This window comes from Lycium barbarum, chromosome 11 (assembly GCF_019175385.1).
Source record: "Lycium barbarum isolate Lr01 chromosome 11, ASM1917538v2, whole genome shotgun sequence".
NCBI lineage: Eukaryota > Viridiplantae > Streptophyta > Magnoliopsida > Solanales > Solanaceae > Lycium > Lycium barbarum.
The window spans coordinates 115,437,753-115,449,362 of record NC_083347.1 but is presented as its reverse complement, the minus strand read 5'-3'; positions in this window follow the sequence as shown (position 1 = coordinate 115,449,362).

Genomic DNA, 11,610 nt, shown 5'->3' with positions numbered 1-11,610 from the left:
GGCAATAATTGGAAGAAATTTTGTGGTCCAATATTATAATGTCAAACAAGAAGATTATCTCTTATCAATCTTTTTTTCTTCTTGTCGGCAAATAGAGTTGCAAAGACATTGAGAAAGTATTTGCCTAGAGGTTGTCGAAAACCAGACATCCATGTTTTTGCCGTCATCATTAACAAATGCCATATCCAAATCAAAACCTTAACCTCACCAAACAACAAAATCTTTCCAATTAAAAAAGTCAATCTTTATTTTTGGAGACAAATTGAATCATTAATCATGGCTTAGTGTACAGCCGTCTGTTGCACCCTCAAATATTAAAAAGATTTAAATTATATATACAGATAGTGTAAATAATTTTTAAAAACTTTAATCTGTTTCTGTGAAAAATAATTTTAATAAGTTTAAGTTGTACATATCGTCAGTGTAAACATTTTATTATACTATCTGGTCATTCAAAAAATATCTACAGAAATCTCCTTAATATGTAAGATTTGAAATCTTTATATTAAGATATGTTACCTGTTACAATAATAAGTAAATAAGATCTAATAATGTAAACTTTATATTATGTACAATGACGATGTTTATTACTTAAACTCAATTTCAATTAGCGCTTAAATTATATCCGTAGTCAGTGTAAATACTTCACACTATTGAGAAATTATTTGCCTAGAGGCTGTCGAAAACCAGACACCCATGTTTTTGCCGTCATCATTGACAATTCATGCCATATCCAAATTAAAACCTTAACCTCACCAAACAACATAATCTTTCCAAATTCCAATTAAAAAAGTCAAATCATTTTTTGGAGACAAATTGAGTCATTAATCGTATCTCAGTATAGTACAGCCGCCTGTTGTACCCTTAAGTATTAAAAGGATTTGAGTTGTATATAAGATAGTGTAAATACTTTTTAGAAACTTTAATCTGTTACTCTGAAAAATAATTTTAATAAGTTTAAGTTGTACATATCGTCAATGCAAACATATTATTATACTATCATGTCATTCAAAAACTACCTACAGAAGCCTCCTTAAAATGTAAGATTTGAAATTTTTATATTAAGATATGTTACATGTTACAACAAGTAAATAAGATCTAATGGTGTAAACTTTATATTATGTACAGTGACAATGTTTATTACTTAAACTCAATTTCAATTAGCGCTTAAGTTATAGACATAATCGGTGTAAATACTTCACACTATTGAGAAAGTATTCTGTCGAAAACCAGATACCCATGTTTTTGTTGTCATCATTAACAATTCATGCCATATCCAAATTAAAACCTTTACCTCACCAAACAACAAAATCTTTCCAATTAAAAAAGTCAATCTTTATTTTTGGAGACAAATTGAATCATTAATCGTATCTTGGTACAGCCGTTTGTTGCGCCCTCAGATATTAAAAAGATTTAAATTATATACACGGACAATGTAAATAGTTTTAAGTACTTTAATCTGCTACTGTGAAAAATTAAGTACAATTTTAATATGTTTACGTTGTATACAAATCGTCAATATAAACATATTTACATATATCAGGTCATTAAAAAAATATCTACAGATAAGCTTCCCTAAAATGTGAGAATTAAAACCTTGAAATTAAGATATATTACCTCCTATAACAAGTAAATAAAACCTAATAATGTAAAAAATATTTACGTAAACTAAATTTCAATTAGCGTTTAAGTTATATACTAGTGCAAATACTTCACACCATTGGATCACTCAGAGGATATCTACAAGTAAACTAGTAAGCTTCCTCAAAATGTAAGATTTATACTCTTAAAAATAAGATAGTTAATTTGCTATAACATGTAAAAGAAACTTGATGATGTAAAAACTGCTTAAACAATGTATATAATTTAAATTCTTTCAATTATATGACATCTAAAATTATCTTTTAGAATTTAGATTATATACATCTTTAAGTATTTTTAGAGACTGTACAAAACCAGACGCCCATATTTTCATCATCATCATTAACAATTCATGTCATATCCAAATTAAACCTTAACCTCACCAAACAACAAAATCTTTGCCAGTAAAAAAAGTCAAATGTTTTGTTTTGGAGACAAATTGAATCATCAACTCATATCTCAGTGCAGCCAACTGGTGCACACTAGAATGTCAAAAAAAAAAAAAAAAAAAACTTATATATACCCACACGATAATAATTTTGAAATATTTTAACGTGTTAATGTGGGAATTACCTCTAATTTCAATTATCATGGGCAATATGTAAAGTTATTTCTTAAAGTTTAAATTATATACATTGTCAATATACAGTATCTTTTATACTCTCAAGTTTCCCAATATATTTTTGCACGTAAATCTTGTTAGAATGTAGGATTTGTAATATTGAAAATAAAATAGCTAATCTACTCAACAACTAGGGTATCTGATAGCGTATAAGTTTTCTATACTGATGATGTAGATAACTTAATTTTTTTCCGGTTATTATGAGGTATCTTTCAGAGTTTAAAATGTTTGCACCATCAATATAAATATTTTACACAATTAGATCATCCAAAGAATATTTATAGATAAGTCGCCTTAAGATCAGATTTGTACTCTTGATAAAATAAAAAGGTTTGTGTGCTGGAACACATAGAAAGATAGTGTAATACAGTAAGGCCTCTCTTAACAGCTTAGTTTTTTCAAAACTGATTTTTTATGTTATAATTTACTTTTTTATAACAACATTTTACTTATAACAGCAACAACCAACTTTGTAGTAGAACGCTCTTTGTAAAATTACCCCCAATATAACAGTTACCTTCTCTTTTTGGTAATATAATAATTAATCATCTTTATAAAAATAGAATATCTATAATTAACAATAATAAGTGTAGAGATTTTAACCAAACATTTGATCCTTTAATATACTAGTAATTTGTGACAAGGAATATCATATGGAAATATATTTTTTCATTATTAAAAGATTTTCTTTCGTTATAGAAAGTGTGATTAAGCTTAGAATTTAGCAATTAAAAACGAGAAATTAGATTTTATGCTTCTTTTTTGCCCATAACAACGAAATATTATTTAAATGTCAAACCTCTCTATAACAGCATTGTTGGGTCTGAAATGTTTTGGCCGTTATAAAGAATGACTGTTATACACCTATAACAGCATTTGCCATTAAAATAATATGTGGCTATTATAGGCAAAAAAGATGCATAAAACCTATGCTTTTTATTTTTAATGTTGTAAAAAATAACAAATTATTTAAAATTTAAATCTCAAAGATATGAATACTTCACTAACTAAACATTTAAGAAAGTTAATACAATTTCAACAAATTCATAACTGAATGTATAAAGTTTTAAGCTCTAAGACAGACATTTTAAATCTATAGAAATATAGTATATTAAAATATCAAATTAAATATTTTTCCATGAAGCTCTTTTACTTATTGTAATAAAACAATGATATTCATATATATATATATATATATTATATAAAGTTATAGAAGACAATGATATTCTTAGATTACAAATACACTACAAGAGAACATGGAAATAGCTACGGAATTTGTCGGTGATCCCTAGCTAATCCGTCACTAAATAGCTCCTCGCTAATTTGATTTTCTTATAATCCGTCGTTAATCCATAGCTAAATGAGATTAGCATGGAATTTTTGCTTTTAGCTATGAAATTTTGTCTGTCGCTAATTCCTTGTTTTCTAGTAGTGATATGCATGTATTCATATGTAATATTCTGTCATAAATGTAGTATATTAAAGTATCAAATTAACTATTTGATCAAAATTTATACACTTATTATTGGTAACCATATATATTCTATTTTTTATAAAGATAATTAACTACTATATTGCCCGAAAAAGTAGATAGCTGTTATATGGGGGGTAATTTTACAAAGAGTGTATTGTCATAAAGTTGATCGTTGCCGTTATAAGTAAAATACTGTTATAGAGAAGTAAAATATAACATAAAAGATCGGTTTCGAAAAATCTTAACTGTTATAGAGAGGTGCTGTTATACGCGGATGCCGTTATAGAGAAGTCTGATTGTATTATATAGGTATAATTAATCTAACTTGGTCGTAAATTCTTCTTCTTTTTTTTCCGTTGACGTTCTACAAAAACCAAACCCAATATAAAAGTACTAACACCTTCTAATTCGCATTATACCTTTTTGCAGATAATGATGATGTTGGAAATAGAGCAAAATGCACTTCCAAATTTTAATGATAGTTAAGTATTCAAGTTTACCTTAATTTAGTAGTTATCACGCTTAGAACACCTAATCTTCTAACATTTGTGAAACACGAAAAGTTTAATCTATTTGCTAGAAAAAGACAGTATAATAAACAAAAAAATTCATAATCTGGTAGGATTATGATTTTGATCGTGACCCGGCCTCCTCTTTCTTTCATTTTTTTTTTTTTTAACCTTAAACCTTTGCCAGCCATTTCTGAAACACCATAATTAATTAATAACTGTGTAAGCAAAAGCTAATAAGAACTCGATATTTTGTTCCATTAGTCGACACATTCAGTAATAAGACTAAACTATCTAATTTCAGCTAAAATGAACATTAACTAGTGTTGATTATAAACAAGGACATAAATTGCAATTAAAAACAAAATCTAGGGACTAAAAGCATAAAAGAATTTCTTAAATATGTATGAAGTAGTTTAGGCAAAATTAAGAAGAAGTCTTGCTTCGATGAGGAATCTATAAAAACGCAATATTGTCTTTCCATTTTGTTTGAGTTACAAAAGTGAATCCATGATAATATAATGATAATATTTGTAACTGCGAATTTTTAGTTGTTTTTAATTACCTTTAGTTAAAATTTTGTACTTGAAACTTGAAAGTTTTGTCATATAATTCTATATCCATATTAAAAAAAAAAAAACATCTAGATAAGGGCGGAGGTAGAGTATCATTTACTTAGGCTTTGTATTTATATCAGAAAATTAATTAAATAACCCAATAACTAAGACGAGCTATGGTTCTGTGACAGTTCAAGATCCATGGATCGGACTTCAAATTTTGGCTCTGGCTCTACATTCAGATGATTGAAGTATCAGGAACGAGCTTATTTCAACTATCATGCATTCTCATCTTGTCATAACTATTTCGATAAGTTATTATATTTCCTGAATTGTTAATTGCAAGGCAGTTGAAGTGACGTGTATTCTAACAATGACAAATTAAATAAGAACTTGATCAGCAAAATGCACTCATGAGAAAAGGAATTTTTGAATTCCGATGCTTAAACTTCTCCCATAATAACCTATCTATTAAGATCAAGATGGTGAAATCACATGTCAAAGTACAAATAAAAAGAATGTTTATCTGCCTAAATGAAAAGAATGTTTATCAGCCTAACATTCTAAAATTACTCTTGTATCCATTTATTTGATGTACGATTGTCAACAACCTCATATGTTACTAGTATTAATTATTCCTCAAATCAACAGTCCCATAGATTTGACATTTGGAGATAGTGCCCCTTATATAGTCCCTTATCGAAGTCATGAAATAAGTTCGTACCATAAGGTAAGCCTATCAAGTGGGCCGGGTTGGATCGGGCCAGGCCATATAAATGCGGGTCACATGGGGCTTGGTCGGGTCATAGTTAGTGGGCCGGGTTGGAGGAGGGAAAGGGGTGTCCGGCCCAGCCCCCTACCCGGGTAGGGGTATATAGTGGGCTAAGTGAGCCGGGCCGGGTTTTAATTATTTAAAAAAAAATTCTAATACTAAAATTTATTAAGTTTGATACTTTAAAATCTAGTTGTTGTCAACTTTATTTTAACCATCAAGTTCTTTAAATTATACTTTGACCCTATTTTCAATCTATAAACACCATTCATTCTTCTCCATATTATCTCACAATTCCCTGCTCTCCTCTTTCCATAAATTTCCTACTCATCTAAATATCTCTCTCTCTCTCTTCCAACTTCCAAGTTCAAATTTCAAATTTTAAATTTAATGGATAATGATAATCCTCCACCTCCTCCTCCTCCCGTCCGAAGATCAATTTCAAGTCCGGTTTGATTGCATTTTGAGCGAGTAGACGAGGAACATGTTAAATGTCAACATTGTGGTCAAATATATCTCCATAAGTCCGAACCGATTTTTGGGGTACCGGTCCGTTACGTAGGCGCTCGGACAAAAGGCACAAAATTGAACTTTGAAGTTTATCTCTTCTTTAAATTTCTCCATCGATGCTAGCGTTTTGAACTTTTCATTCGTAATAAGTTAACCGTTCAAGTTTGTATGCTTTGAATTTACAATGTTATCAATTTAAGTTTGAAGTTTTATTTTAAATTACTTATGTAATCTTGTATCACATTCTCAACTTTTTATAATTTTTAGAACTTAAATAATCGTTGGGAGTCTTCATTCCAACAACATATTCAAGATATACACAAATATACCATTAACATATACAAGATATACATAAATTAGGAACTTTTTTTTGCTATAAATAAGCTAATCTTTTTAACAAAAAAAAAAGGTTGAAATGAAATCACACAGTAACTAAATAGGAACAATGCACATGAGTTTTGATACTAAACCAAAGTTCTTAATTTAATTATCACATATGATCCTAAGTCCTAATGTCATGTGCAGATAGTCACCTCTCCATCATCGGCGGAGACACTTCAAATACGCTAAAAAATATTTATTATTATTATATATAAAATATTTGAAACTAATAAGATATTAGACATTGGTTGTTCTACATTTTCGTACTTCATCACAATCTATCTTCCAATTTCTCTGTGAGTTGATCCTTTTATTTCATTTTAGCGATTCTGTAAACTCAGCTATCAGTAGGGATGACTGATGACACAACATTTTGACATAACTATCTTCCTTTTAATTATGCTAATTGATTATTTTTATAATAATATCCATGATGCTCAATAGTGTGATTATATTAATTTGCTCAAATCATGTTCATGCAAAGATATTTTCTCTGCCGCCATAATTTTTGGTGTTACCAACTTATTTTTTACAACAAATAGGAGAAAAAAGAAGAAATGGTGGAAGTTACGAAATCTGTTATGTATATGTTAAAATGCCTATTTATGATTTTTTTTTTAAAAAATTAATTCGAAGTGGGCCGAGCCGGATCGGGCCCCCGGTGGGCCAGAACCTGGGCTGTTGGTGGGCCGGGCTACCGAGCTAAATGGCATGTCCGGCCCAGCCCCCTAATTTTTTCCACTAGCCCAGGCCACCACCCTCTTATCGGGTTGGAGGGCTGGGCCGGTTATGGGCCGGGTTAGGTGGACCGGTCCCGGGCCGACCCAGCCCAATTGACAGGCTTACCATAAGGTTAATTTCAGCTCCGAATATTACATGAGTAGACATTAGAGTTCATAAAAAAAAAAAAAAAAGCAGTAGGGAAATGATATATTAATTGCACAAGGAAATTGAATGAATTGCATTAACTATTAGTTTGAGTTCGTTGTACCAAATTACATGTTGTAGGCAACCTAGTATATCAATCTCAGTCTATATGGCATTTCTTACACGGGAAACCCTAAGCCTAGTATTGGGGAGAAATTGAATTCGGTAATTATCATAAATTTCAATAACTCAAGGAGAGTCTTAATTGGTACAATAATAACCGTTGTCATCGGGTGATCAGGAAGTCACGAGTTCAAGTCATGTAAACATGTAAAATCTTTCGTAAAAATGTAAGATAAAATTGGATATAATAAACCTATTGTATTCGACCATTCCTCGAACCCGTACATAACGGGAATTTAGTATACCGGACTGTCCTTGATTATTAATTTCTGATCACTAAAAGAGAGACTTAGCGCAACAATAAGAGTTGTTGCCATATAATCAGGAGGTCACCTGTTCAAGCTAGGAAGACAAATCTTTTGCGGAAATGTACAATAAGACTGCATATAATAAACCTATTGTCTTAGACCCAGTGTCGGATATTTATTGTACAATGTACAGGTTCATTGGAACCCAATAGACCATGTATATGTATTAAGAAATCCATTAAATAACTATAAATATTCGACTGTGAACCCAATATTATTGGATATTAGCTTGTCATCGTTGTAGGAATTCATAAATTTTGAATTTTAGATCAGCCTATGTCTAGACCATTCCTCGAACCACATACATAATAGAAGTCTAGTGCACCGGACTGTCATTTATTAATTTTCAATCATTATAAGAGAGCACTAGCTAGCATAACAATAAGTGTTGTTATCATGTGATCAGGAGGTCACGAGTTTCTAGTCATGAAGACAATCTTTTGCACAAATGTACGATAAGACTGCATATAATAAATCTCTATCCCCATAGATCATTTCCCGAATTACATACATAGCAAGAAATTAGTGCACCTGATTGTCGTGTATAAATTTTGAATCACTTGTCGGTTGCCACCTACTTCACACAACGCTAGTTAACATGTTACTATCAAAAGTACTGTTTACCATGTAAGATATGTATGCTGCTTTTTCTCATTAGACAACTTAGTTGCTAAGTGGGAACCTTAGAATGGAGGGTTGTTGCTCCGAATCTTTGACAACCTTTCACTAAAATCTTTGTATTCCCCACAACGTGTGAAAGGTTTAAGTATATTGTACCATATTGGACTAAATATGCAGGCCATAGAAAACTCTCCTTTACTATTTAATGGATTTTTGTTGGGTTACAAAAAGGGTAGAATAGTTAGGCTAGTTAGTGAGATTCCAACTCAGTGTCATGGTAGTAATGCTTCGAGTTTGCCGGTTCAAATGTGGTCTATTGATCTTTGTAGTTTTCGGGAAAGTCAAATATGTTTATATGCAAAGTAAAATTTTAGAAATAGAAAAGGCAGCTCGATGCACTGAGCATTTTGCGTTCACGTAAGGTTCATGAAGGGCGCATTTCGGAGCGAAAGAAACATCAATGACTAATTCCACAATTCAAACTCGTGATATATAGGTCACACAAAGACAACTTACCGTTGCTCCAATGTTATCCTTCTAGAACTGTAGAAATAAAATATAAAACACCAGTTCCACTGACAACTTTTTTTTGGGACTTTGTATTAATAACTAGTGATGAGGCGAGAAGTTTTGCTAAGGGTGTGCAAACATTGGTATATATACATAAACAAAAAGTAATCTTGATTTATATATGTATGCAGTATAATTTTTTGATAACGATATTCAACTGACCATCTTTCACTCTATATGGCTTAGTAACTATGAATAACTTCACATGGACCCTCTTGCCTTCGCTCAAACAAATTAAAGTAAAAAAAACTCATTTTCAGAAACTAACAAAAGATTAATTAATATAATCAAACAATATGTTAAAACAATATACTGGAGAAAAGGAAAATAACTATCTCCAAACAACTACTTTAGCTTGTCAAGGTGAAAGATAGAAGTGCTCAACCATGAATCGAATTGGACGTAACAATTGGCTTTTTCATAGTGAGTGGGCTATGTACACTGTATTTTTCTCCTTATAATAATCTTTTTCAGTGTACTTTTAGAAGAACAAAAAAGTGTGAATTTAAAAAAGAAAGGGGAAGAAATTAGTGGCCACAACATATATTGCTCTTTATCAAATATAGATATCTTCGTATCCATACTTTTCTTCTTTCTTACTTTTGACCAAAAGTAGTACGACGTATTAGAAAACGTCCCCTATTGACATGAGAAAGATGCACTTTCCTTAAATATTATTTGGAATAATTAGTCTATACGAATATAGCCAAATAATGACATGGGATTCAAACTCCGCTTTGATAAAGGCGAATTTAGAATTTTAAATTTATGGATCCTGAATTGAATAATAGAATAATGATTATGTGTAATAAATAATTTATACTTCCTCTGTCTCGTATAATCTGTCGTGCTTTTTTAATAATAGTTGTGTCAAATTATTATCATTTTAAAAGTTTAAGACAAAATTAATTATTGTTTCCCTATTTAATCCTTAGTAGTAATTGTTCATGGAAGACTACAAACACCTCAATAGAATAAAGATTTAATGAAGAAAGATTATATTTTAAGAAATAAATGAGGGTAAAATAGTCAAAACTACCTCCTAATTTATATTTTCTTAAGAGACATGTAAAAGATAAACACGACAGATAATTTGATATAGAGGGAGTGCATATTAAGTAAACTTTTGACATAAATCAAGAGTTTTAACCAAAATTATTGAGTTTTATCGAATTTGTAACTTAAAAGGTAAGCCTTGCACTTGAGTAATTGCAATATCCTTTCCCCAAATTGAACACCCTTAAAGATTTTTTCCTCTTCGTACTTTTCTTTCGTCGTCCTGCAATATTTCGGCCGTTTTCTGAAAAATACATTTGATGTGAGTTTAATTTGATGAGAAAATGACAAAAATATGGTCCCTAATGTTTAGGATAAGCTTAGATTAAAGTAGTCCCTTGAATATAATGTTGAACAGTTATGATTCTTTAATTAGTGAGCATTTTTTGTCTTCATCAAATATTTAACGGACTCTGGTTGTTAATTTAACGGATATTGCAAAAGGGATTTAAGAAGAACTCACATCTATATCACTATACATGCAGTTTTTTGGTGTTTCTGTTATTTTTGGTCCGTTTTTTATATTTACTGTAGTTTTTGTTTGCAGTTTTTGAGATTTGAAGGAGCTTTTTAAACATTTTTATTAAAGCTTTTTTTCAAAGTTCCGTAAAAAAGAATAATCTTAAATAGTTGACGGAGACAGAAAATTCACACTTTCAGCAAATTCAAAGGACCAAAACTCCTCAGTAAGATTTTCATGAGACCATTTTGAGCCTATGACAAAAGGCCAAAACATAAGAGAACTTTTTTGTTAATTTCTCCGAGTTTTGATGCTAGTGTATAAAAGTTGGATTTAAACACACTTTTTGACAGTATAAGAAAAATATTCAATCAAGGTATTACTCTATACTAGTTATGTGAGGCCCGTGTTAAGCCCGGGCCCAAACTCAAGATAAAAAAGTAGATATTTTAATTAAAGAAATATAATTTGTGTTAGTACAAGTGTACAACAACAACAACAACAACCATATACCCATTGTAGTCCCACAAGTGGGTAGTTATATGAAAGCAAAATTTTCATTCCACTCCTTTAATATTTTAACTTCCAATTTGATGAAATTATTTAATTCAAATCAAATTTGGAGCCAGAATTTGACATTATAACTTATGTATCATTATTTTCTGAAGTTATTTAGTTCTAAATAAATAATCTATACATAGTTAATGAACTTTTAAGACAAATACATAATTTAACTTGTGCAGCGGATGGAACTGCTCCTCTCTTAATTAGGGATTAGGGGTTCGAACATGGATATGGAAAAAAAACTTTGGAGGAAGCGCTCCCCCCGAATAGGCGCGATACAGTGCGAATTATCTGGATTAATTGGGCTCAAATGCGGATATCGAGCACCTATCAGAAAATCAAAGAACGTGAAAAATGAGGTAAGAGGTTCGATAGCTTTTGAAAAGTAGACTTTAAAAACAAAAAACAAAAAAATTGACTTAAATAAATAAGATTAGGACCTAAAAGTAATTAGTTAAAAAGTTTTAAAAAAATTTGAAAATTATTGTGAGGACTACAAAAGTCTCCAGGTTCCA